This window comes from Mobula birostris, chromosome 26, assembly GCF_030028105.1.
Source record: "Mobula birostris isolate sMobBir1 chromosome 26, sMobBir1.hap1, whole genome shotgun sequence".
Classification (NCBI taxonomy): domain Eukaryota; kingdom Metazoa; phylum Chordata; class Chondrichthyes; order Myliobatiformes; family Myliobatidae; genus Mobula; species Mobula birostris.
The window spans coordinates 39,526,510-39,550,671 of NC_092395.1; positions in this window are offsets into that span (position 1 = coordinate 39,526,510).

Genomic DNA, 24,162 nt, shown 5'->3' on the forward strand with positions numbered 1-24,162 from the left:
GCTGGGGGAGGGGGTAGAGTGACATAGGGATAGAGGAGGGGAGGGGGTGGGAATTACTGGAAGTTGGAGAATTCTATGTTCATACCAAGGGACTGGAGACTACCTAGACGGTATATGAGGTGTTGCTCCTCCAACCTGAGTTTAGCCTCATCATGGCAGTAGAGGAGGCCATGTATGGACATATCTGAATGGGAGTGGGGAGTAGAGTTGAAGTGGGTGGCTACTGGGAGATCCTGTCTGTTGTGGCGGATGGAACAGAAGTGCTCGATGAAGCGGTCCCCCAATCTGCGTCAGGTTTCACCAATGTAGAGGAGGCCACACCGGGAGCACAGGATGCAATAGATGACCCCAAGCTTTAAGCACATCTTTTCCGCTTCACCCCCCTCTGCTTTCCGCAGGGATCGGTCCCTCCGTGAATCCCTGGTCCACACGTCCCTCCCCACAGATCTCCCACCCGGCACTTATCCCTGTAAGCACAAGTCTGTCCCTACACCTCCTCTCTTGCCACCATTCAGGGACCCAAACAGTCCTTCCAAGTGAGGCAACACTTCACTTGTGAGTCTGTTGGGGTCATCTATTGCATCCGGTGCTCCCGGTGCGGTCTCCTCTACATCGGTGAAACCCGACGCAGATTGGGGGACCGCTTTGTCGAGCACCTCCGCTCTGTCAGCCACAACGGACAGGATCTCCCGGTAGCTACCTGCTTCAACTCTGCTTCCCATTCCCATTCAGATATGTCCATAGATGGCCTCCTCTACTGCCATGATGAGGCTAAACTCAGGTTGGAGGAACAACACCTCATATACCGTCTAGGTAGTCTCCAGCCCCTTGGTATGAACATACCAACTTCCGGTAATTCCCTCCCCCTCCCTTCCCCTATCCCTATGTCACTCTGCCCCCTCCGCCAGCTGCCTATCACCTCCCTCATGGTTCCGCCTCCTTCTACTACCCATCGTGTTTTCCCCTATTCCTTCTTCACCTTTCCTGCCCATCACCTCCCTGCTTCCCCTCCCCCACCCCTTTATCTTTCCCCTTACTGGTATTTCACCTGAAACTTACCAGCCTTCTCCTTCCCACCCTCCACCCACCTTCTTTATAGGGCTTCTGCCCCTTCCCTCTTCAGTCCTGACGAAGGGTTCCAGCCCGAAACATCGACTGATCTTTTCCACGGATGCTGCCCAACCTGCTGATTTCCTCCAGCGTGTTGTGAGTGTTGCTTTGACCCCAGCATCTGCAGATTATTTTGTGTTGACAAGAGAGACAATGATCTGCAGGAACCATTGCTGTAAAGGACAGTAGTTTGAGTACAGCAGCAGGTCAACTGCACTGACAGAACCACATCACCTTGTAAAGGAAAGAAAGGTACACTTAAATTGGAAATTAAGCTGTTTCCACAGATAAGCTCAAAGAAGCTACTGTTAACCACTATCGCAGCTCCGCAATAACTTAAGTAATGATTAGTGAAAGTACAGGAAGGATATAGAGAGCCTAGTTGAATGGTGTCAAGACAACAATGTCTCCCTCAATGTCAGCTGAACAAAAGAGCTAATTATTGACTTCAGGAAGGAGAAGGGTGCACATCCTCCTGTTGACATCAATGTGCTGAGGTTGAGAGGATTGATAACTTCAAGTTCTGAAAAGCAAACATCACCAACAGCCTGTCCTGGAGACACCATAGTCAAGAGTATTCACCAATGCCTCATATTCCTCAGGATGCTAAAGACACTTGGCATGTCCCCATCAACCCTTGTCAATTTTCATCAATGGCAACTGCTTTACCCATAACAGCAAGGAACTTGGTCCAACCAAGCAGAGTTCACTGCCAACAAGGCCCACCAGCGCCTTTACTTCCTGGAGAAAACTAAAGAAATTTGGCCTGTCCCCTAAAACCCTCACTAATTTTTATAGATGCACTGTAGAAAGCATTCTTCTAGGGTGCATCACAACCTGGTACGGAAGTTGTCCTGTCCAAGACCAAAAGAAGCTGCAGAAGATCGTGAACACGGTGCAGCACATCACACAAACCAATCTTCCGTCCGTGGACTCACATTACACCACACGCTGTCGGATCAGTGCTGCCAGGATAATCAAGGACACAACCCACCCAGCCAACACACTTTTCGTCCCTCTTCCCTCCAGGAGAAGGTTCAGGAGCTTGAAGACTCGTACGGCCAGATTTGGGAACAGCTTCTTTCCAACTGTGATAAGACTGCTGAACGGATCCTGACCCGGATCTGGGCCGTACCCTCCAAATATCCGGACCTGCCTCTCGGTTTTTTTGCACTACTTTACTTTCCATTTTTCTATTTTCTATTTATGAGTTATAATTTAAATTTTTAATATTTACTAATTTTAACTATTTTTAATATTTTTAAATATTTAATATTTGTAATCCAGGGAGTGTGAAGCACAGAATCAAATATCGCTGTGATGATACGTTCTAGTACCAATTGTTTGGCGACAATAAAGTATAAAGTATAAAGAACTGTAGAGAGTTCTGGGCACAACTCAGCACATTCCAGACACCAGCCTCCCATTCATGGATTTTGCCTATACCTCTCATGCCTTAGTAAAGCAACCAACATAATGAAGCATCCCAAGAACATACACAAATTGTTAGGTCAGGCATCATCTATGGAAATAAATAGTCGACATTCGGGGCAAGATGCTTCTTAAGGACTGGAAAGGAAGGGGCAAGACACCGGAATAAAAAAAAAGATTAGGGGAGGGGAAAGAGGATAACTAGAAGGTGACAGGTGAAGCCAGGCAGGTAGGAAAATGGAAGAGCTGGAGAAGAAAGATAAGTGGACCATAGGAGAAGGGGAGGGAGGAGTAGACGTAGGGACAGGGATAGGCAGGTGAAACCAGGCGGGTAGGAAAGCCAAAGGCTGGAAAAGAATAAATGTGGTATGAGAGGAGAGTGGAGCATAGGAGAAAGGGAAGGAGGAGTGGACTCAGAGGGAGGTGATAGGCAGATGAACCCAGGCGGGTAGGGAATGCAAAGGGCTGGAGAAGAACGAAAGTGGTATGATGGGAGAGTGGACCATAGGAGAAAGGGAAGGGGGCGGGGACCCAGGGGAAGTGACAGGCAGATGAGAAAAGGTAAGAGCCCAGAGTGGAGAATAGAAAAAGAGGGTAGGGGGAGGTAAATTTTTTCACTGGAATGAGAAATCCATATTCATCCCATCAGGTTGGAGGCTACCCAAATCGAATATAAGGTGTTGCTCCTCCACCTTGACGGTGGCCTCATCGTAGGTCAAGAGGAGCTCATGGATCGACATGCCGGAATGGGAATGGGATTCAGAATTAAAATGTTTGGCCACTAGGAAATTCCGCTTTAGGCGGGATGGAGCGGAGGTGCTTGATGAAGCAGGTCCTCCAATTTACAACCGGTCTCACCAGGTGAACGTGCAGGTGTAGCACTTTGGCTGCATGCCCATTCACCTCCTCCCTCATTTCCATTCAGGCCCCAGACAGTCATTCCAGGTGAGGCAACAATTCATCTATGAATCTGTCGGGTTGTCTACTGTAACCAACGCTCCTGATGCATCTTGCTCTACATTTTTGTGATCTGTCATAGATTGAGAGAATGCTTTGACAAACACCTCAGTTCCAAGCACAAAACGCAAAATTTCCCAGTGGCCAACCATCCCAACATGTCAGTCCATAGTCTCCTCTTTTGTCATGACGAGGTCACTCTCACGTTGGAAGAGCAGCACCACATATTCCATCCAACCTGTTGGCATGAGCACTGATTTTTCCAACTTTTATTAAATTTTTCCCCTCCAAATTCTGTCTTCTTCTATTCCCCACTGCGGCCTCCTACCTCTTCTCCTCACCTGATGAAATTGTTGGAATGGATGGTATACAAAACAATGTTTTTCACTGCACTACGGTACATGTAACAATAATAAACTAGTTTACCAAATTTGCAATTCACCACTTATTTCCCTAAACCTATCTTCTTTCTTACCTCCATGTGATGCCAATTAACTGTTAATTGGTTGAGCTGTAGAAATTCAAAACTACTGAAAACACTTTTTAAAACATGACAGGAGTAAAATAAAGAAAGGAATGTCTCCAGGAACCTATTGTCTTTCTTGTGTGCTTTAACTTCCAATTTCCCCTCCATGTTGATGGCCAATGGCACAATTCTACATGAAGGATCTGCAAATGAGAGGTGAGAGTAGGTATTGGACTGCTGGAGAGGTAGTAATCAGGGACAAGAAAATGATGTAAGAAATTAAAAAGTATCATGCATCAGTCTTCACTGTAGAAGACACTTGTAGTATGCCAGAAATTCAAGAGTGTCAGGGGGCAGAAGTGAATGCTATTACTAAGAAGGAAGTGCTTGGGTAGCTGTAAGCTCTGAAGGTAGATAGTCACCTGGACAAGATGGACAGAAAGATGTAGCTGAAGAGACTGTGGAGGCATTAGTAATGATCGTTCAAATATCACTAGATTCTGGAATGGTTCCAGAGGACCAGAAAATTGCAAATGTCACTCCACTCTTTAAGAAGGGAGGGAGGCAGAAGAAATGAAATTATAGACCAGTTAGCCTGTGTTCAGTAGTTGGGAAAATATTGGATTCCATTATTAAGGATGAGGTTTTGGGGTACTTGGAGGTGCATGATAAAGGTGGCCAAAGTCGGCATGGTTTCCTTAATGGGAAATCTTGCCTGACAAATCTGTTGGAATTTTTTGAGGAAATAACAGGCAGGATCGACAAAGGAGAGTCACTGGATATATTTTTACTTGAGGTTGCTTAACAAGATCCCAAGCTATTACAGGAAGGATACTGGTATTTCTGGAAGATTGGCTGATTGGCAGGAAGCAAAAAGTGAGCATAAGGGGGGCCTGTTCTGGTTGGCTGCTGCTGACTAGTGATGTTCTTCAGGGGTTGGGATTGGAACCTCTTCTTTTCATGGAACGTCAACGATTTGGTTGATGGGATTGAAGGATTTGTGGCCAAGATGGCAGACGATATGAAGATAGGTGTAGGTGCAGGTAGTGCTGAAGAAGCAGAGTGTCTGCAGAAGATCGTAGATAAATTGGGAGAATGGGTTACGAAGTGGTGGATAGAGTTTCCCCTCCTAGGGTCCACAGACGCACTGATAAATGGTAGGGCATAAATAAAGGTCGGGAACTCTTGGAATATAATGTAGGGAATTGTTTGATAATGCACTTTGGTAAAGGAATAAAGGCATAGACTATTTTCTAAATGGGGAGAAAATTCAAAATTCAGATGAGCAAAGGGATTTGGGAGTCCTTGTTTAGGATACTCTTAAGGTTAACTTGCAGGTTGTGTTGGTGGTAACGAAGACAAATTCATTTTGAGATGACTAGAATATAAAAAGCAAGGATGTGATGCAGAAACTTTATAAGGTGTTAGTCAGAGTGCATTTGGAGTATTGTGAGCAGTTTTGGGCCGCTTATCTAAGAAAAGATGTGCTGGCATTAGAGCCGGTACAGAGGAGGTTGACGAGAATGATTCTGGGAATGAAACTTTGAGGAACATTTAATGGATCTAGAACACTATTTGTTGAAGTTTAGAAGAATGAGAGGGAATCAGATTGAAACCTATCAAATATTGAAAGGCCTAGATAGAATTAGCTTTGAGAAGATGTTTCCTATAGTGAATGAGTCTAAGATCAGAGTGCACAGCTTTAGAATACAGGGACATACATATGTATTTGAGATGAAGAGGAATGTCTTTAGCCAGATTGTGGTGAATCTATGGAATTCATTGCCACAAATGGCTTTGGAAGTCATTTGTATACACTTAAAGCATGGGTTGATAGGTTCTTGATTAGTCAGGGCATCAAAGATAACAGGGAGAAAGCAGGAGAATGGGGTTGAAAGGGATAATAAATCAGCCGTGATAGAATGGCAGAGTAGACTCAATGGACCAAATGGGCTAATTTTGTTCCCATGTCCCATGGTCTTATGGTCTAATAATAAGGTTAAGAGAATAGGAAGCAGAGGAAACAAGCCAGGAAATATTCATGCATAGAAATCTAAGACTTGCAAACTGGTTTCTGTAAAAGTTGGAAAATTGATCCTAATCATTTGTGTAAGAGAGAAGTATTCAACTATGCAATAAAGAAAATTGGCATTTAATAATAACATTCATTTAAGATATTATGGGTTGGGCGTAGATTATTGAAGATGACACTGGCACAAAGCCTCATGACGTGTGAATGACTAAATTCATTTGCTACTTCCACAATGAAACTGAAATTCAGATTTGTTTATTGTAGTCACATGTTCTGAGACACAGTAAAAAGTTTTTTTTGCACACTGTTCATACAGATTAGGTTATTACACAATGCAATGAGGTGGAACAAGGTAAAACAATAACAATGCAGAGTGAAGTGTAACAGCTACAGAGAAAGAGCAGTGCAGATAAAGAGTAAGATGCAAGATCATAATAAGGAAGATTATAAGGTCAGAAGTCCAATTTATTGTACTGGGGATCTTTTAAACAGTAGGGTATTAAACATTGTATAAAGTTCGCAGATAGAATTGAACAACCATTCAATGCTCCCTGGACACTTCTTTAAAAGCCCTGATATGCCTCTGTTCACAAATCACCAAAACAACAAGAGGGAATGCCAAGGACCGTGAATAGGATGAAGCTTAAGGAACGAGGTTCATCCGTATACAATTATCTTTTAGCTTTTCTTCAAAGCAGCAACAGAAAATTGAGAAAATTTACACTAAAGAAATTATTTGCATTTGCTATACAGTTTTTCAAAGTCTCATTAAAAAAAGTCTGAGAGTACTTTAGCCTTAAAGCTGTTCTGAGGTTTATTTATTTAGAGATATAGAGGAACAGAACAATTTACAATATCCTGTAATGCAGCCCAAAGAGCTGCACTGCCCAGCAACACACCTATGTCCTAATCACAGGACAATTTACAATATACAATTAACCTACTAGCCAGTTCGTCTTTGGACTCTTTGAGGAAACCAAAGTACCTGATGGAAACCCATGCACATACAGGAAGGATGTACAAACTTGTGGAAGATGCCGGAATTGAACTCTGAACTCCTACACCCTGAGCTGTAATAGCGTCATGATAACTGCTACGCATTTGTGGCACCCTACGGGGACAGCGTTTGGGTACTATGGTAATGCAACAGCCAAGTTGAACAGGATCAGAGAGAACCCTATTGGCTTGAAATGAGAAACCCAGACCTTTGAGAAAAGGCCGCTGTCATTTGTTCAACTCTGCAACCTTACAAGATATCTGTGCTGCTCCATTGTTGGCAACTTGCTTCTCCTCAGGTTAGTGGTCTAATGTTAATGTCTGTACTGCAACTCCATAAACTTGAAATTACCTAAACATTCACTTTCTGCATTGTTCTTATTCAATTTTTAGCTTAGCCATCTTCTCAGTGCTCATTGCACTCAGTCCACAGGTGTCTCCCTGCATTCAATTCCACTGAAGTCCTCATTCCTCTTATCTCTTGTAAGCTCCTGTCCTTACAGCCCCTCATCATTGTTATGTACCTTGAGCTCTCGTCCCTTGCTCAACATCATCCCTCCCTCCCATGAGTGCTATTCACTTTTGTAGCTATAACAATAGTTTTTTTGGTTGCAGGTTCTGAAAATCCATCACAGAAAGTCACCTTGATGGAAGTTATAAAATCATCTGGAATATTTGAAAATGTTTAATGGTATGAAATAAATAAATGCAAGTTACACACACAAAATACTGCAGGGACTCAGTAGGCCAGGCAGGATCTATGGAAACGAGGACAGCCAAAGCTTCAGGCTGAGACCCTTCAGCACAACTGGAGGAAAAAAGATGAGCGGTCAGAGTTAGAAGGAGGAGGAGGAAAAACCCAAGCTGATAGGTGAAACTGGAAGAGGGGGAGAGGATGAAGTAAAGAGCTGTGAAGTTATTGATGAAAGAGATACAAGGCTGGAGAAGGGGGAATCTAATAGGAGAGGACAGAAGGCCATAGAAGAAAGAAAAATGAGGAGGAAAACCAGAGGGAGGTGATGGGCAGGCAAAGAGATAAGGTGAGAGAGAGGAAAGGGGATGGGGAATAGAAAAGGTTGGAGGGAGCATTACTGGAAGTTTGAGAAATCGATGTTTATGTCATCAGGTTGGAGGCTACCCAGGCGGAATATAAAATGTTACTCTTCCAACTTGAGTGTGGCCTCATTGAAACAGTAGAGGAGGCCATGGATGGACAGTCAGAATAGGAAAGGGAAGTGGGATTAAAATAGGTGACCACTGGGAGATCCAGCTTTTTTTGGCGGATGGAGTGCAGGTGCTCGGCGAAGCAATCTCCCAATCTATGTCAGGTCTCACCAATATAGAAGGGGCCACACTAGGGGCCACCCCAATGTCCGTCCATGGCCTCCTCTACTGTCACGATGAGGCCACACTCAAGTTGGAGGAACAACACCTTATATTCCGTCTGGGTAGCCTCCAACCTGATGCCATGAACATTGGTTTCTTAAACTTCCAGTAATGTCACCAACACCCCCCCCTTTTCTGTTCCCCATCCCCTTTTCCCTCTCTCACCTTATCTCCTTGCTAGCCCATCTACTCCCTCTGGTGTTCCTCCCCCTTTTTCTTTCTTCCATGGCCTTCTGTCCTCTTCTATTAGATCCCCCCTTCTCCAGTGTTGTATCTCTTTCACCAATTAACTTCCCAGCTTTTTACTTCACCCTTTCCCCCCTTCAGAGTTTCATTTATCACCTTGTGTTTCTTCCTCCCCCACCCCCCCAATCTTCTAACTCGGACTCCTCATCTTTTTTTCCTTCAGACCTGCTGAAGGGTCTCAGCCCAAAATGTCGACTGTACTCTTTTCACTGATGCTGTCTAGCCTGCTGAGTTTCTCCAGCATTTTGTGTGTGTTGCTTGGATTCCCAGCATCTGCAGATTTTCTCTTGTTTGTGAACAAATGCAAGTTATTCTTTTTGAATGAATACCACTTGAATGGCATTATGCACCCACGCTTGAAAGGGTTGCAATTTAACACCCGAGTCAAGGTGAAGATTTCCTATCTGTACTAAACTGGGCAGTAAAGTCAATGAATTCTTAAACCCTGATGCCAACAAAGACTGTCAGAATGACCTAGAGCCAGGTCAGGTATTTTTTATTGGTCAGCAATCCTTCACTGAGCCACAATGTCTGGTTACAACAATGATTCAGAGTCATATGTTACAATAAAAGCAACACACATCAAAGTTGCTGGTGAACGCAGCAGGCCAAGCAGCATCTGTAGGAAGAGGTGCAGTCGACGTTTCAGACCGAGAAGGGTCTCGGCCTGAAACGTCGACTGCACCTCTTCCTACAGATGCTGCTTGGCCTGCTGCGTTCACCAGCAACTTTGATGTGTGTTGCTTGAATTTCCAGCATCTGCAGTATTCCTGTTGTTTGACACAATAAAAGCTTCTTCTTAAAGGATCCCTACACAAGTAGATCCACATTGAGGGTACATCAGCCTGAATAATTTCTCTGGAGTAAACCTTGAACCCTAATCTGCCAACCAAATCAAAACTGACATCCAGTGAGTGTGCAGCAGCTTTATTTAGAAATGTTCCACAAACATGAAGTCAGTGAACAGGAACCGCTTTAGTATGGATGTGTTTTAATGCAACACTATAAAAACCTCTCCAGGGCTGTTGTCAGTTTGATGGGAATGCTTCAAGTCAAACATAGCAAATTCAAACAATATCTATCATTAATGCTGTGTTGGAAGTAAAACATGTTTGAAAATTGGAGCATGTGATCATCCTACATGCCTCTGCATGAAATATTCAGCATGATTGGTTGCACCTGCTGTGTTGCTGGATGCTGTTTTGTTGGATGTTGCTGCCTTTTGGGAGGTAACCAAATGAACTCATACAAACCACAATATAGGTCATGAAATCTGATCCGATGGCGAATAAAGAAAAAAAAATTCCCAGCAGTTTGCAGCCAAATAATGCTATGTACAAGACATAAGAATATGAGAGGAGAGAACTGTACAGGCCACAACTTTGTGTCTTTTCCCCTTCCTGAGGCAAATTTGCCCAGGTTTCGGGACACATTGGCAAGTGTTCTGTTTCCTGGGGAAGTTCTCTTGCTTGCTCCTCGAAGGTTTCAATAAATACTGTCACATTCCCCGACACTGTGTGAAATCAAAGCCCATTGCACCGTGCCCTGACTTGAAATCATTTATTTCTGAGCATCTCAAAACCGCGGAAGCGGGATTGAAAATAAGGAGCTTCCTCACCTGATATGGAATTCAAATTCAGCAAAATATTCAATACTAGAGGGCTTGCATTTAAGGTGAGGGAGGGAAATTTCAAAAGAGATGGGCAGGGGAGAGAGTGGTGGGTGCCTGGGAACGTGCTGCCAGAAGTGGTAGTAGGGGGAAATACCATAGAGGTGTTTAAGAGGCACAGGGCTATGCAGAGAATAAAATAATATGGACCCAATGGATGAAGAGGGTTTGAGTATTTTCAGCTTAATTAGTCCGGAAAAACATAGTCGGCCAAAGGGCTGGCTCCTTTACTGTACTATTCCATGTCTTAAGTTCTGTGAGTTCAGTAGGTAGTCACTTTCAGCTGATCTTTCCTTCCTCCTGTAAAGGTGGGTTTGACATAATCCTGCTGTTACTTATTGGTTTTTCCTCATCTCCCTGAGTGTTTTTCAGCCTTTGTGACAGGGTGCCCTATGTACAGTGCAAGGAGCTTTAGCTGAGCAGCATAATTAATGTATGAACACCATAAGGGACTGCAGAATGGAAAATAGAAATGTCAAATTGATGTACGGAAGTTTTACGATAAGATGCAACCTCAATGCAGTGAAGAGTGGCATCTCTCAATTTCATGATCATTTAGATTTCAGCTTTCTGTGTTAGCCAATAATAGAAACACTCCCCAGATCCATTGTGGATTATTTTATAACTTTTGATGGTACACCTTGGCACTAACAATAGAGAGCAAGCATGTCAAGTTTACACTTTCATCCATTTTGCCATTTGTACGTCATTCAAAAGACACAGATAAACTAGTAAATGGCAGGACACACATCTCACCGGTGTGATGGCTGAGAAAGAGACTGGAAGAGTAGAAGTGTGGACCAAAGTAGATGAAAAAAAAACAAAACGCCCATGATTGAATGAATGAAAAATGTTGAAGAAGTAGTTGATGGAATGAGTAAACTGGCCTGTGAGTGTTATTACTGATTTTAATTTAGTTGTACTGGAAATAAACCAATGAATTATTTAATTTAACCGAAAATGTCTTAGTAACTGCATACTGATTAAAATCGGGAAAAAAATCCCTAGACTGAACTAAAATTAAAAATTCAATATATTCAGTCTTTGGATATCCTTGAATGGATAATAGTCCACTTAGTCCCAAGAATAGAAGTATTTTCTCATCTATTGACGTCATTTGTTACAATTAATATGAAAGATAATTGGCAAATATTTACATTATTTTTTCTGAAATTAAAAATGGGAATACTGAACAGGCTGGACAGCAGCTGTGGAGACAGAAACGTATTTCATATTTAACCTTCTATAACCTCATTGGGAGACAGTGAAGAACAGATGACACCGATACTATACCACAGAAAAAAGAGATTGTTTGCTAGTTTATATGAGCATTTGGAAGTCACGTACAGTATTCTAAAAGCAAGATGAATGGGAATGTAAATTCTACTTGTTTCTTTCATTTATTTTATGAATAAATTTTATGAAAAATTGAAAAAAAAAATCACTGAATACTAAGCGGAAGAATTAGGTGCACTAGACACCCAGCTACTTAGTTACATATTGGGCAGAAGGGTGCAGGAAGAGAGAACAGCTTTATCAGCACTGATACAAAGGTAAGTATAGCTAAGTGGTTCTCTTACTTTAATTTGCTTTTCTCAGTTTCTTTTCATTAAATTCTGGTCTTTTAAGGAATTTTTATTGAAGTAAATGTATTCATTTTCTTGTAAAATATTTAAATTAATAAAGTATAATTAAGGACAGCTTCAACGCATTTGCAAGGGATGTGCTGTCAATGCCTATCAGGATATTTTGGGGGGCACGTCTTCAGAATACACTTCCTGAGTCATACTCACCACTAGCTTCACACTTCCATTTGAGACGCAGACGGGCCTCTGTGTCCAGAACAAGTAAGTGAAAACAGGCAGATGGGCACCAGCATGGTATGTTTTAACAGTGAGCCAGATCCAGGAGAGTACAGACCCTGTTTTTTTAAAATCTGACACTTTAACTGTGCTTATATCCCTTTCTATCCCTTCAGATGCTGCTTGGTCTACTGATAATTCTCCCCGTATTCATTCTGCTTTTGGATCTGCAGCAAACATCACCCTCATAAAATTATGAGTTTGTGGTAGTTGATCCTTTACCTGACCTGGCAGAATGGAAATAGTGGATTCTGCTTAATTAGGACAGATCAGGACCAGTACATCCCTGCCCAATTAAGTGGCTGCCCCAGTAAGCTAAATTTCATGGAAATGGGGAAAAAAAGCTATAAAAGAGACAAACTAATTTTAACTGAGTAACGAATCATGTATTTAAATGAAATTCAGAAAAAATAGAACACTATCAATGCTACTACAGACTGCAGTAATATAAAAATGTATACGTTCCTAATAGTTACTAACAGAGGAATTCAACTAGTGTATGCTGCCATGTTCCTTTGATTGGCCATAAATGAATAAAATCAGCACAGATACCTAGTGTAGATAATGGACTGCCCTCATACAATGCTTTGCATCCTCCATATCTTCATTTTCATTGTAACATTCAAGATAATTGTTGATACCTTCAAATTATTTGTAGTTCCTAACTTGTTAAAGTAGAGGAATCATTTCATTTTCATTCCTAGCTGTTTCTGGCAACTCCAAGCTTGAATGCTTGAAACTACAGTGAGTAAAACAGATTTGAATTGTCTTACTGCTTATTTCTCACCAACTATCAGTGATAAAAATCACTGCTTTTTGAGCATAAACACATGCAACTGAAACAATTAAAAAACTGTTTGCTCCAAGCACGATGTAGTGTCTCACAGCTACACAAGTGCACATGACTAATGATAGTTAGGAATTGTTCAGCAAATGTCTCCTTTTTCCACTTAAGTGGCATTAAAGTGTTCTTTCTTAAATTTGCTTTTGTTTTGCTTCTATTATCGATTGCCTGTTGACCAGAGGTCTCTCACAAGCTGATGGCAATCAGAAGCCTCACTGTGATTGTTAGAGTGGATTTCTTTTTGGGTAGATGATTTGTTTACACTTAAATGACTTTGGCCACCAGACTGCTATTTTAACTATTTGACAAAGGACTGTGGATTGAGTCCACCACAATGGGCTTCCTAAAAGGTGTGAATACCAGATGCTTCTGGTAGTTTGACCTGATGCTGTAGTTTCGAAGGCAGTATCACCTATACATTATGAATATTAATTGTCTTCTATGTTAGCACGGGAAATGCCAAATAAATGTATCGTAGACTTAACTTACATTTCTAAAGGCTGTGGATACCAACCCAGACATGCTGGTGTCGGGAGTAAAGGATGGTGTGTTATCTTGTATGTAGCTTCAATAGGAAGTATTGTCTATGCATTGTCTATAACTTTTAAGTAGCGATTGCCTTTGTGTTTAGCATATAAATATCGAGCCCACATTCAGCTAGCAGACCTTTCTGCGGAAAGCATCTCCGTACGTAGATGCCAGCTGTACCTTGTTGTGTCGAATAAAGAAGCTGCTTTGTATCTACCAGTGACTCTGTCTCTCTGGTAATTTCATCCTTTCCTTCTGATATAACTGGCCTGTCCGGTTGTTAGTGAGGGCAAGTCTGTTATCGATAGAGATGCCCCTGTGTCCACTAACATATTGCATTGCCACTCCCCTAACAATGCTGTTATGTACATCCGTGAGTCATCAGAGCTGGCCATGGAGCCTGCTGCCACATCCTTTTCTGCCTTAAGAGGCGCTGTCACTAACTCTTTGATCTGATCAACAGTCAGACTGGTTGCTGATGGGGTGAGTGACTGGGTGTCTGCCGTGACCTTCACCTGGGTTTTTGTGGAAAAGAGATTAATTTTATATATCAGAAGAGTCTCATTGAAAGCTACTTGACACTGAAGGGCCTTACGAGGATGAAAATAGAGAGGAAGTTTGTATTAAAAGGAAGGTCTAAGAGCAGAGCCTGGGAATAAAGGAACATCCCATTAGAGCTGAGATGAAGAGGAATTTCTGCAGCTAGACAGTTGTGAAACATGGGACATGATTGAATGGCAAAGCAGACTCAATGAGCTGAATGGTCTAATTTTATTCCTATATAATTATCTTATAGTGTCTGAGGGCTTATGTTAAAGGAGAATAATACATTAGGGAAAGCAGAAGATGGTAAGGTATCTGAAGGATGTGAGTGAAGCCCATCAAGAACATGCAAGGATTTCCTGAGGAAGGAGTGAAAAGTTGTGTCCTCTTGAGTATGAATTAAATAAAAATGCAAATCAGTGGTTATGTATAAAGCTGATATCTATCCAAGTGTTTGAACTCATAATGGTTATTACGTAATTCTAGAATATCCTGAGACATCCGTGACTAACATATTATTTTCCACTACACTCTATGTCAATCAACCATTTAGAATCCATCCTGTGTAGAATTGCAGATGGAAACAGTAATTTCAGATCTTAACTTCCTCTTGCTATTTTTTTCTCTGATATGAAGGACATATATGAAACATTTAGCAAACTTCTCATTGCCCTGTGGTTTAGTAGTTAGGAGTGTATAAATGAAATACTGCTGAGATAGGACAACAACTAATTTGCAAAACCAAACTCCTAAACATTGAGGTCTGATCAAAGTAAAATAACAATGTTTAAGGGTTAAATATTGTTTAGGACACCAAAAAGAATGTAAGTACACTTCTTCAAACTAGTGCCTTGCTCTGAGGTTCTGAAATTTGTATTATGATTGATGTTCACTGTATAAAGGTAGAAGAAGCAGGACCTTAGTATGAGTTTTGTTGTAAACAAGAGAGGCAAGATTTGGAAATATTCCCTTGGGTAGTTTGTCATGTACCTAATGCATGGATAGACACAAGTTTCTTTATTGTGACCCTTAAAGGGAAACCAGACTGATTAAAGACTTTTAGACATCTCAGACGATGTGAATATCCTGCACAAAACATTCTAGCTCACCATTCTGAGTATTAATTGTATTTTAAGCAGTCTTCCTTAAAAATTATAGATCAGCTGCTCATTGTCATAGACCAGGGGTTGCCGTGGTTGCTTGAAGCAGTGGGCTCTATCAGTTCTGTTGCTATGTTCATTGGTGCAACATTATTCGAAGAGCAGTAGAAAAGATGGATCCAGCATCTCCATGTTGCATTGAGACAATCTAACTCTAATTTAACAGCTGATAATGCCATTGTGCATGGGAGAGAGGGCAGATTTACATATCACCTTAAAGCACCTTTTCACTAAAGGGGAGAATAATGTTGAGTCAGGTTGCAAAATAACATTGCATATTCTTTTCTCAGCAGATGGGATTGGTTTAATTTGTCCTGAATATTTCTTCATATAGTGCCAAATTATACTTTCAACATATGGCAGTGAGCTCAGGATAAGGGCTGTCCAAGCTTCTGCATAAACAATACCAAATAATCCTTCCTTATTCCTAGTTTCAGATGCTTATTCAATGGGTGGTTATGTTTATGGAACTAAAAAGTACCAGGTCCAATGCCAAAGCTGAGCTCAGTCAGCTACCCTGGGCCAAACCAATTGATACAATTAGATCAAAACCCTAGGGTTGGCTTCAGGTGTTGGGAAATCTGCCAAGGTTGCTGTTTCTATTTTTCAACAAGAAAATGAGAGGGCATGTGTTTGGGCACTGGATGAGGTTAGACTGATGGCTGATGAGTTCAAACATCTCATCACAAAGCAGAGATATTCAGAGTTTATTGATGTGACTCTTCATAATTGCTGCATAATACCAATCATTGGCTCATTTGCATGCCAGGAACATTTCCCCCACCCCACCACCAGTGCTCATGCCTTCAAATGTCTGAGCAGAAGACTGGAAATCTGTTTTGATATCTTTATCTATGCATTGGTGTCAAATGTGGTCTGGTTGATGTACCAGTAAAGCACTCTAAGATATTCGTTATCTGAAAGAGATTATATAAATGCAAATTTTATTGCCTTCTAGAACATTCCTCTAGTTCTGGTTCAAATAAGCTCATTACTGGCTTTAGTTATGATGGGACAGTGGTATTCAGAAAATTAAATCCATCTGTCATTTCAAGAGAATGATTTCGATGCCATTCTCTCTTGTTTCTGTCAAGTTCGTCCACCTGCCAATCTTGGTGCAAATACCTTGGAATCTTGTCAAGTTCTTTTAATTTCAGATATTCATTGTCAGTATCCAACAGTCACAGGCAGAACGCAGCCAGGTGCAGAACAAATCCTCCTAAATCTGGCTCAGTGATATGCCTTAACCCCAATCTAAGTGGATGCAGAATTATCTGAAATAAACTGTGCAACTGTTTGGGTAGATTGCCTTTGTGCCAAATTGCTAGCTCACATTTAGTACAGCTTTCCATGATTCTGCCAGAGCGCAATCCTTAAACTCTCCTCACATTTTACAGCCTTCAATATCATTGAGTTCAGGGCCCATATGAAGAAACCACTTTGCCACTACTTTCATTTTATTTCTTTAATTAGTTACATTGCCACTTTCACTAACATGTCACAAATCCCATCTCCTTTGTTGCAGGAAATGCTCTGCATCCTTTGGTTGTTTTGCATACCAGTGAAGCCAAGGTAAGCAAAGCCGGTTTGCTATCTTCACTGCTTCTTTGCCCATAGCTCCATGACTATCACCTGATAGCAGCCTTACGATTTGCATAAGTCTGCTTTTCAATCATTATTTCCTTTGACTCTACAAAATGAAAGTAATTTCAAAACTCATCCTGGCCGGCCACTGATCTATGCACTGTTAACTTTCACTGTTTACTATCTGTTCTCCCTGGTTTGTTGAATGCATGACTCAAACACTATTTACTTAGTTTGGAAGGTGCAAAAGTACATACCAAGATTCTGGAGAAAATGGATGGCGCTGGAAAACGTGCATGGAAATCATAATGTGCCGGCCGTGTTGTTTGTTGGAGGACATAGGATCCACTCCTCACAAAACTGCAGTGTCCAGCCAGTGACACTTGCTTACAGTTGTTACTTCACGAGTCGCTGCAACCAGCTGAAGCCAACTGATTGAAGCCTCTCAAAGCATGGAAGATTATTGACAGCAGCATCTGCTCATGATCAATGCATAACTTTGGAATGGTTGCTTTCAAACCATGGCAGAGTATTGTACAGGGGTAGGTTCCAGTTTCTGGACATACATTTTGATCAAGACAACATCTCAGGCTGAATACTCAAGGAATGTGCACACCAATGGCATATTCAATACTTCACTCATCCAGGCTCTTGTCCCCACATGCTTCAAGTCAGTCTCCATCATCTTTGTACCAAAGAACTGTACACCTTCGGAGCTAAATGACTACCACCCAGTTGCAATGATGTCAACCAATGAAGTGCTTTGAATGGCTGATAATTGCATATATCAAAAACTCCACTCCTGCTATATTAGGCACTCTCCAATATGCTTCCCAACAGAACTGCTCTGCAATAGATGCCAGAGTTTCTGTCTTGCACATGACCCTGATACACCTGGAAAACAACGACATTTATATCGAATGCCGTTTCTGGATTTCATTTCGACATGTAGCACTATTGTCCCACTGACATTGGCGACCACGCTCCTATTCCTTGGTCTAAATGCACAGCTGTTCAATGACGTGTTGGAATTCCTAAAGAACAGACATCAGATAGTAACGATACTGCCCCCACCCCGTCACCTACAACATGAGTGCCCCAGGGCTGTGTGCTGAGCCCATCCTGTACACTCTGCTCACACATGGCTGCATGGCCAAACACCTGAATAATCACATTGCCAAGTTCACCAATGACACAACAGTGGTGGGGCTCATCATCAACAATGATAGGATGGCCTACAGAGAGGAAATAGAAGAGTTTGAGGCCTGGTGCCAGGCAGACAACCTCTTCCTTAATGTGGACAAGAGAAAGGAGATTGTTATCTACCTCAGGAGAACTCATACACTCAACCCCACCCCACCCCTTACATCAGCAGCACTGCAGTGGAAACTGCAAGCATTTTCAAACTCCTGGGAGCTCACATCTCACATAACCTCTCATGATCCCAGAACACAACCTACACAGTCAGGAAAGCTCACCAACACTTCTACTTTCCAATTCATTTGAGCTACTCAAGGGCTTCACTGCCAATATTTATGTATAGGAAAACTGGGTCACGATAGTCACATGTGCCAAAAGAAATTAAAGGGTTGCTCCCCTGTAAGTTGCAATAATTTAAGATAAAATGCATAATTACAGATGAGAATGTGCCACAGCTAAGTTACAGGTAAGCTTCCTGAAGCTGCTTATTCTTCAAGTGTTGGAAATAATAATATTCTATCACATAGACGCCAGCCTTAGGATGTCATTAATGGCACCACTGAGTTCTTTACTAATATTCACAAGAGCAGCTACTTCCTTTCACTATTCAATTCTTGAACTACTTTAGCTTAGTATAGCAACACTAAGATCATTTTGCCAGGCAATGGATGTTTGCTTTGTTCTGATAATATTCTTTCTTGTATAAATTTTGTATAATTTATGTTTAATTTATGTTTTTTCTTGTTTGTTGTGCATGTGATACTTAATGTGCTTGTGATACTGCTGCAAGCAGGTTTTTCATTGCACTTGCGCGTAGGTGAATCTGGACATATAACAATAAGCTTGACTTTGACTTTGATTCGGAGCAATGCAGATGACTGAAACGAGCACAAACTTATAGTTCTCACCTCCCTGTGCTACATTGCTTGGTCACGGTGAAAGTGACATTTAGCATCAGTACACATTGTTGTTTACTTTTTAATGTTAATTGATCTGCGTCCCCATGTCCAGTCAGCATACTTCCTCGCCAACAGGACTTATAACTGCACTAGACTTTGCTAAATTTTACACTACTGGTTATTTAGTCACCTTCCCCAAGGAGATATTCTTTACAAATTGTGTCTTGTCAGCCAGCCATGGTAACAGAATAATTTCATCTGAATTTGTACCACCTTGAAAATGGAGTATGGCTGGTGATTAGAAGCAGGAATCCTCTCACTGTAAGTTAGACCTACTGAGAAAAAAAAAGCATCATCTTTTATGTAGAATATTTATCCTCCAGAATTCAGGCATATGTCCCATCAGAGTGTACTGTTGTTGATCCATGTGAACCTCCTTCCACCTTATTTCACAAGGATGACTTTACTTACGTAAAGTAATTTATTGTCAGTGAATTATTTAGAATATTATGGTTTTTGTTTTCTTTTCCTTCTTTATCTTGAGCTCAGATAAACCCATGTCTAGGGCTCTGAAACTTTGTGGACTGGACTTTTTTACTGGCAGCTAAAACATCATTCCACTGAATCCATTCCAAACTCTTTCTTAGTGTGCAGAGGAGAGGTAACAAGTGTCACCGCAAGAAGGGGGGGGGGGTTTAAATAAAAACAAGACTTTTCAGTCGCTGCTGGTGAGCTGTGGGGGCCGCCGAGCTCAAGAGGCTCTCACACAGTGTACAAATCACTCTTCCATTCAGCAATGCTGTGTTTAACACAGGTTCCCTCTGCTGAGTACACAAACACCAGGAATTCCTCTAGAGTTCATTTTTCCCTTAAGTGGCCCTGATGACTGAATGATCTGTATTAGAGCTCCTGAGCACTCAGTGAGTAATTGCATCCATACTTAATTATGGTGATTGAGAGTCTAATACAACAGGCTCCAAGGGGGATAAACAAAAGGTTTGGCTTTGAAAGCTTTCCTTAAAGGTCATTCACAGAATAGATCTTGTAATCTTGATGCTAGTTTTACTAGTAGTTGCTGATTCTTGATAAAGGAAAACAGATAGAATTTTAACCTCAAACTAGTATGATGATGAAACTACTGTATTTTTACTCCAGATTGTGTAATTAATCATATTTACATTCTCTCAGTACTGCAGCAGGATTCAGACTCCTGAATGGATCTGAAGTTTAGGCCCTTGGGTATTTGTCCAGGAGCATAACTCACCAGCAAGGGCCTGTGTCCCCTCTGTCCCGTGTAGGTGGGACAATAATCAGATTGAACAATGAAGAAATCACGTACTTCTCAAAAGGATTTCAACATACCATGACATTGATCACGCTGCAGAAAAGGCAGGAGGGTGGTCTCGGATGGTTGGAGGTGGGAAGGGGGAAGAGGACATGAAAGGTGTGCAAGCCTAATTGTGATGTAGGGTGGGAGGAGATGCCACTTGTGTGGTATTACATCTGAGGTTCTGCTAAACTTTCTCTGTGGCTTGGAAAGGTGTGTCTATGGAGAAGTTGGGTCCATTTAGGAGGGTGGGCCCATTGGGAAGATGGGCCCATGGAGAATGTGGGCCAATTGGTAATGTTGGTGCACAGAGAAGATGGGTTCATAGAGAAGATGGGACCATGGAGAAGCTGGGTCTATTGGAAGGACGGGCCCATTGTGAAGGTGGCATCTTGAATGGAATTCCACATACATTGCACTGGATTGTATATCAAGGGGTTTGAGATGTTTGCACACGGGCAGGACTGTGGTTGGGTCTGTTGTCAAACAGGTCAATGAATAACTTCATTAGCTAGCCCCTCAATGCAACCTGCCCAGGTGACCTGACTTCAACATGGTTTCTCTCCCATCAGCATGTTATATCTTCTTATTCACGTCCCCTTTTAAAATAGGTATATCCCCGTCTTATCTTTTTCACTGTTTTCGAATACTGTTAAGGCCCTGTGTGGTCTTGATCCAAAACAGTCTCCCTAATTCCTCTATCAACTCTATTTACTGCCTCAGACTCTTTCATTCCTCTTTATCGTCCCCTTTCCCTTGCTTCTTCTGCATTAAATCAAGTGGCCATAACGTCCCTCAAAGAAATCCTAATCTCTCTCTTCCTAAATGTTAATCCAGAGAGTGAGTGTTGGCAGTTCCTCTGTAGGAGGCATCATTGTTAAACCTAAACCCTCCTGTGCCTGACATTCACAAGCATATTCCATCTGGCAGCAATGCTCATAATCCTGATTGATAACCCACTGCCTCTTTAACCCTGGAGAGTGAAGCTGAGATCAACGAACTATGCATCAGCTGTTGCCTCTACCAAGTAATCGAAAGTATCTAGTGCCTCAGCTCAAACTCCTTCACATGCAACAGCCATAAAACAGCATCTGCTAACAATGTTAAGCACCTTGCAATGTTCTTCAAAATGGAGAAAATATATATTTTTTTATTCACAATTCACAGATCCATACCCTTGAGATCTTATTCAGGGAAGGGACATGTGAGCTGAAGGTCTCTTGGTTGCAATGGACTTTAAACCTCACAAGGTCCAGAGAAATATGTTGGATATTCAAAAATAACACAAAAATAACAAAATAGCACCTGTGGCAATACTTTCTTCTATATGGAAATTACCATGTTCTTTGTCCATTCGATTTTTAAAAAAATTTGGCTATTAAGAGTTGTTTTTAAAATAATTACCTCTTACAACAATGTCAATGAGGCACAGAGAGATCTGTACTTGCCGACAAGTACCTTTATGGTTTAAACTAACAAATATATGAACTTGTACACTAAATACCTTGTGTGCACACCCGCTAAGTATCCCTGACTCTCCTGAATAGTCAAGGAATAGCAAAGGTATTACCTGGCCAAAGGAGTCTACGCTGGCCAGGTGTTCCTCATAGTCCTGATTCACTTGGCATGTGTTTCACACAGGGTTGCTCACACTTCTATCTGCGATGGTTATTCTTCGAAATTACCGCTGCCGGCACAGACGAAGCAGCCAATTTTATATCCATTCCTTATCAATGTGACATGAACAAAGACAATTAGTCCATCTGCTTCCACTGTCCTTGATTCATTTGAATTCACTGATTTGTACACGGTCGTTTTTTCTGGCCAACAGAGTCATAGAGTATATGACCTGGACTCAAGCCCTTTGGCCCAATTCATATATGCTAACTAAGGTGCCCATCTGAGGTAGACACACAAATCCTTGAATCTGGAACTGACTCAGATTCCAGTAGCGACTTCTACAGCGGGAATTGGATAGTTGATATTTCAGGTTGAGACCTTTTATCTTAACAAATGCATCTGGATTTGTCTGGATGACGTGTTTCAGCCCAAAATGCCAACTGTCTATTTCCGTTCATAGATACAGACTGGCCTGCTGAATTTCTCTTGTGCTTTGAGTGTTGTCCACCTAAGCTAGTCCATATGAACCAACTATCCTAACAGTCCCATTCCCTTCTGCCACTGTTCTTCTCCATGCCTTGTACAACTCATGCTCCTAACATAAAAAGTAGAGGAATCTTTCAGAACTAAAATTTCAAGTGGGTGAAATTTTGCAGCCTTTCCTTGCTGGTCCTTGTGTATGTGTCCATTGACCTCCTTCAATCCCAAGTAGGGAGAAGGAACAAATCAAGAAAATCCTGCCAGGATAATAAGGGAAACTGAGAACCACATACACCCGCCCCAGCATTGCAGTGAACAGCTGTGGACAAGCTTCCTTCAACAGACACAGGCAGTAAAGGTGCAAGATTATGGCTCGTTGTATACATCACGAGGGGAGTCCTGACTTCAGTTCATCGTATCTCTATCACAGTGTGGACACAATGTATATACTCAACCCAGGCCAAAGGCAACAACCAATCAAGCTCACATCTGTGACTGGACTGAGGCGGCCCAATTCCAAAATAGCAGCGAATTCAGAATGGAACTCAGCCTTCTAGTTCACATCTATATGAGTTCACATTATTTCTTATTCACAGTCTGACTCATACATAGACTAATTCACACCTGGACTGTTTTACAGACTCATTGACACCCAGACCAATTCACACCTAGAGTGATTCACAACCTAACCAGTGAATCACTGTCCAATTCACACCAAGCCTGCCCAGCCCGATTCACTGCTGAACCAATTTATTCCCGGAGTGAATCAGTGTCCATTCAAACCCAGACTGATTCATCCCAGAACAATTCACACTTATTCACAGATTGATTCAAGCCCCAACAATTCACATGCGGAGGCATTCACAGTGTAACCAGTTCACAGGATGAGCAAATCTCAGTTCAATTCACACCCAGATACATTTACACTCTGAACCTGCTCACATCTAGACTAATTTACACTCGGGCTGATTCACATCCTGACAATTCACAGTTTGACAGAATTATAACCAAACTGATTCACCGCTAGACAGATTCGCTTCTGATTGATTCAGCTTCTAGTTCCAACTTAGACCGGTTCACACATGGACCAGTACGTAGCCTGAATAATTCAGAACCTAGTTGATTCGAATTCTGACCTACTCTATATTTGAGTAACACGTACAAAATGCTGAAAGAACTCAGCAAGTCAGGCATTATGGATGGAGGAGAATAAACAGTCAATGTTTCAGGCCAGGACCCTTCCTCAAGACTGGAAAAAAAGGGGGAAAAAGTCAGAAGAAGAAAGTGGGTGAGCAGGAAGATGGGTGGGTGGGGAGGGCAATAAAATAAGGAGCTGGGAGGGGATAGGTAGAAGGGATAAAGTACTGAAGAAAGAATCTAATAGGAGAGGACAGTAGACCATGGAGGAAACGTGATGAGGAGAAGAACCAGAGGGAGGTGATGAGCAGGTGAGGAGAAGAGATGGGTGAGAGGGTAGCCAGAGTAAGAATGGAAAAAGAGAGAAGGAAGTAGGGGATAGAGATTACCAGAATTTGGAGAAATCGATGTTTCTGTCAACAGGTTGAAGGCTCCAGACACATGGAACATGAAGTGTTGGTCCTCCAACCTGAGTTTGATCTCATCATGACAGTAGAGGCGATCATGGACAGGCACGTCAGAACGGGAAAGGGAAGTCAAATTGAAATGGGTAGCCACCGGGAGTTTCTGCCTTGTGTGGTGGACAGAACAAAGGTGTCCAATAAAACAGTTCCCCAATCTGTGTTGGATCTTGCCGATGTAGAGGAGGCCGCACTTGGAGTACTGGATACGACAGATGACCCTT